The 5,000-nt window shown below is 28.2% G+C and overlaps 1 protein-coding gene across 3 annotated transcripts in view; it reads right to left on the bottom strand.

Annotated features, from left to right (window-relative positions):
• Positions 1-5,000, bottom strand: part of LOC119579480 (forkhead box protein M1-like) — a 112,629-nt gene that overhangs the window by 105,949 nt on the left and 1,680 nt on the right. For all 3 annotated transcript variants that reach the window (XM_037927323.1, XM_037927324.1, XM_037927322.1), the window contains exon 2: positions 184-242. The gene's annotated coding sequence lies outside the window, so the exon portion shown is untranslated. The remainder of the gene's footprint in view (positions 1-183; positions 243-5,000) is intronic.

The raw sequence follows: 5,000 nt of genomic DNA, 5'->3' as shown, positions 1-5,000 counted from the left end.
ATAATAATAATAATAATAATAATAATAATAATAATAATAATGACATGCCAAGAAGAAGAGCAACAATAACCAAGATAATTACAGATGCTATAAGAAAATAGCAGCAAAGATAATGATGATGATAACAATCGGGATGATTAAAACAGAACGATATCAATAATAATCTTGCGCACGAAAACTGACCTGATTGTGTTGTCTGTTGGAAGACTAAAATTTGGAAGCTCTGCAGTAAAATCTTGGGTCTGAAAGCAAAAAAAAAAAAAATAATAACACATTATCTTTTAAAAATGCGTTAATTCTATGAGCGATACATTTCTTTATTGTCAATGAGATGATGACGAGGAAGGTACAGTGACATAATATAAGGATCTTTTAAATAAATTTTGTAATCAAATTTATCATGTGTCAAAATTTGCTAGAAATTAAAATGGATAACATTCCCATATTAATCACAGTGAAATACAAAAGTGAGAGAACTAAATAAACCAATATTACTCATTGGTATGTTGAACTTGTCATAATCAAAATGATTTTGATGAGATGATGCTGACAGTAATAATAATAATTATTATCTGTTAACAATTATTTCAATAATGATTACTGAAATATAATCACTGATACACTCTTCCCCATAATTCCATATGCCTATAACACCTGCTATGAAAAGAGAGATGTTTAGAACTTTACTATATAATGCATAATAATGAACAGAAAGGATCATTATCTTCTCTATCTTATCTCTGTTTTCATAACCAGGATATCAGATACTGTATGCAAACATAATTCTAATTATCATTCTGTTCCTAATTCTAACTCTAAATTCTAAATGTTAACCTATCATATATTCCTTAGAGGGATGAGCCTTTAACTCTGTTGCAAATGGGGCGACACTTGCAGTTAATTAAATAATTAAATTAAATAACTGCAGTTATGCTATGCCTCTACTCTTTTTTGCATAGCTATACCTAAATACATTTTCTACTTATAAATGTCAATGTAAATCCTGTAAGTCTAAACAAGGTCAACGTAACAAAGCAAATTTTATTACAATTAACAAAACAATTATATATATTTTTCTCAATATATCAATACTGTAAGTCTAGAGAAGTCCACATAATAAAATATATATCTAAATGCAATAAACAAAAAATATACACTTTTTCTCAACCCTGTACATCATCACAATTTTCTCAATATATCATTCATGTAGGTCTTTACAAAGTCAACATAATAAAGTACTTTTAAATGCAATACATAAAACACACAGAACATATAAAACATATATATATTTTTTTCTGAATACTGTACATCTTCACGTTTCATGAGTATTCACTGCATGTCCAATATTGCCTGAGATTTCCATATCAGCTCCTACAAATATTCTCTGAAAAGCTATAAATTGCAAAAAATTTAAAAAATCTTTAAAAAACAATTAACAACAATTATCAACACATTTACTAACATCCTATTCACATATTTACAACACTAAAGAATGTTATGAGAAAATTATTCAACTTTTAGCTGCTAAGAATACATCTAATGGCAATAATCCACAGGTCTAAATCCTAAAATATCCCAAACAAAGTCTTTTATATTGCTAATAGTATACTGCAGTTATGGATATCACAGTCTTATTCATTCCTTGATTTTTTTGTAAAAAGTTTTAACTCTTAATAACTGATCACTGCTGTTACCGTTGTTATTATTATACTTAATATATTTATTGTCATTTATCATTACTGTTATTATTACTATTATTATCATCATCTTCCTTATTTTATGGCCATTATCATAATTACCATTATCATTATCATTGTTAGTCTTATGATCATTATTACAATTATCATCACTATTATTATTATGATTATTATCATTATTGTCATTATGACTATCAGTGCCATCATCATTACTATTATCATTATCATTATCATTATCATTTTCATTATTATTATTATCATTATTATCATCATTATTATCATTATTATCATCATTATTATCATCATTATTATCATCATTATTATCATCATTATTATCATCATTATTATCATCATTATTATCATCATTATTATCATCATTATCATCATCATTATCATCATCACCATCATCACCATTACTACTACTACTATCATTATTAGTATCATTATCATCATCATTATTATTATTTTTATTCATAGCAGCAGTAGTAGTAGTAATAATAATATGATTATCACTATTATTATAATTATCACTGTCATCATCATCATCATTCTTATTATCATCATTAATATTATTATTAGCATTATCATCATTATTATCATTATAATAATAATAATAATAATAATAATAATGATAATAATAGTAATATTTATTATCATCATTCTTATTATCAAAATTATTAACATCATTATCATAGTTATATTCTTTATCATTATTTTTTTATTATTATTACTACTATCATCATTATTACTACTGTTATCATTACTATTATCATTTTTACTAATATCACCATTATTACTATTATCACTTTTATTATCATCATTATAATAATGCTATTAGCAATATTAAACAGCAATAAAAGTAAATGCTTTTCTTGCTAGATATTCAAGGATTACACTAATCCAGACAGACAGGCTTAGAAATTAACTCTATAGTGCTTTCAGGAGCCTATTAAAAATATGTACTCCCCTTGTTAATTGGTTTAAGATTTAAATATTTTAGTCCCTAATCCATAAAACTTCTACCTGTAAGCTAACCACAAAAATGAATAAATTAATGGAAAAAAAGAGAGAAAGGAAAAAAAAGATAATTCTCTTGAACTATATACACTAAGTAAAAAAACTTTAATCATTCAGTTTGAACACTTTGTCCTTTTTTATGTCTATAAATAAACCGTATAATATAATTTCATTTATTAGACAGAAGTGAATTTTCTAAATGTAAACATACAAAAGTGAAACTGATTATATCAACTGTCTAGTTTCATTCTGAACTAATGTTCAAGCTCTATACTTCTAATCTATTCGAGAATCAGTTTCTGAATTGGACCGTTTCTGAAATGAAAATCAAGCAAATATCTTGAAATTACATCTGTATCTATTTTCAACACGAGCTGCTCGTCAGTTATAGACTAATATATACTGGATATTGCAGTTGTAATCTCTGCATAACATACTCAGGTATGATGAAGTGAACATGTCTTTGATAATTGTTTACAATTATACTTTGTGAAGATATATGCAAACAACAAAAATATCTTATAAAGGAACCAAAACACACTTCCTGCTATACTTATTAATCTGTGCAAGTGAAGGATAACAAGATAATCTGATATTAAAAAGAACACTTGATGTGATTTAAGCTGATGCTACAGCAAAAGCTAACAAAAATCTACTCTGTATATTCTAGTGTTAGATATTGTAGACCTCTCTGGTGATTTACTGTCAGTTGAGTAGCCAGTCTAAGATCTACCTTGCCAGAATATATGCAGTAGAGGATTATGAAGCATGACGATCTCAGGCAATCAAGGCAATCACTTGTTGCTCTTACTTTGGACAATTACCTCTGCTATTCGTAAAAAAAACTTTTTGCAGAGGATAACAGACAAAAATTTTAAAGCTTATCTTATCCCATATGAATATTACCCTTATCATGGTATTTATTACTATGCCTAGTATATAAACTACTTTACTGATGTCTATATAAGATCTCTGATGATGGGAGGGCATGTATAGATTTTGTTCAAGCAAAGATGACTTCAGAAGTGCTTAGTCACCATGGAATCAATTAATAAGCCTAACTGACTTCCTTGTTTACTCTAATCCTTGAATTTTAGGAAAGATATGTTTCTAGTTTTATTGCTGTCAGTACTGTTACTAATATCATTATTATGATTATAATAATGATAAATAATCATAATCATAATCACAATAACAATAGCAATAATAATCATCACCACCATCACCATCACCATCACCATCACCATCATCATCACCATCATCACCATCATCACCATCATCATCATCATCATCATCATCATCATCATCATCATCATCATCATCATCATCATCATCATCATCATCATCATCATCATCATCATCATCATCATCATCATCACCACCACCACCACCACCACCACCACCACCACCACCACCACCACCACCATGATAATAATAATAACAACAATAATAGATTTTATGAGAACTTAAAGAACAGGGTAAATGATTGAGGTCAAGTAGGCCAAGTAACTTACTCTGTAGTATCTGTGTACTATTTGGCATCTATGGGCCATTAATATGTACAATAGACAGTGCATGTACACAATGTCAATGAGTTTAAACTATTTTTCCTTACAATTTAGGCTCCTACATACTCCACAGCATATTGAGAAACACCAAAATAAGCACACCACACGCATAGAAATCATGTCTTGAAAATAAGTGATAATTACCTCTATCTTAATATAGGTATAATCACAATTACAAAAACAATAGAAATTACTAGTGCCTGGTGACACTCTTAATGTATTTCATTACGTAACTGAGACTTTATATAAGACAAGGCTTGTTAGCGGAACTTAACAACCAGCAACATTAGGCATATGGTCATTACAAGTAAAACAAGTCATAAAATTGAGAACAAATTAAGAATATTAATAAAGCTATGCTGAGTGAATCTTTAAAATTTCGCATTTGGATTGCACTAACACAAGACAAACATAGACAATATAATTAATAACTGGTTATAATGTTTCTAATAAAACACTGTGTTTGCTATTCATCTGCTGTACACACCCAGTTCTTTGTATTATTCTTTTCTATTATATACATAAAAATAACTACATTTATTTCTATACCTGTATTTTGATAAACAGAATGCTCTTTTCAACAAATCGGGGCAGAAACGAACTGGCCTCCTTATCGCACCATCCCATTGCCTAGAATTCATCTTCCACTACAAACATACGAGGGCTGTTTAGCAAGGTGAATTATACATAAAATAATGATAACAGAGTGCAGCTACTC

This window comes from Penaeus monodon, chromosome 12 (genome assembly GCF_015228065.2).
Source record: "Penaeus monodon isolate SGIC_2016 chromosome 12, NSTDA_Pmon_1, whole genome shotgun sequence".
Lineage (NCBI taxonomy): Eukaryota > Metazoa > Arthropoda > Malacostraca > Decapoda > Penaeidae > Penaeus > Penaeus monodon.
This window is presented reverse-complemented; position numbering and strand designations above follow the sequence as displayed.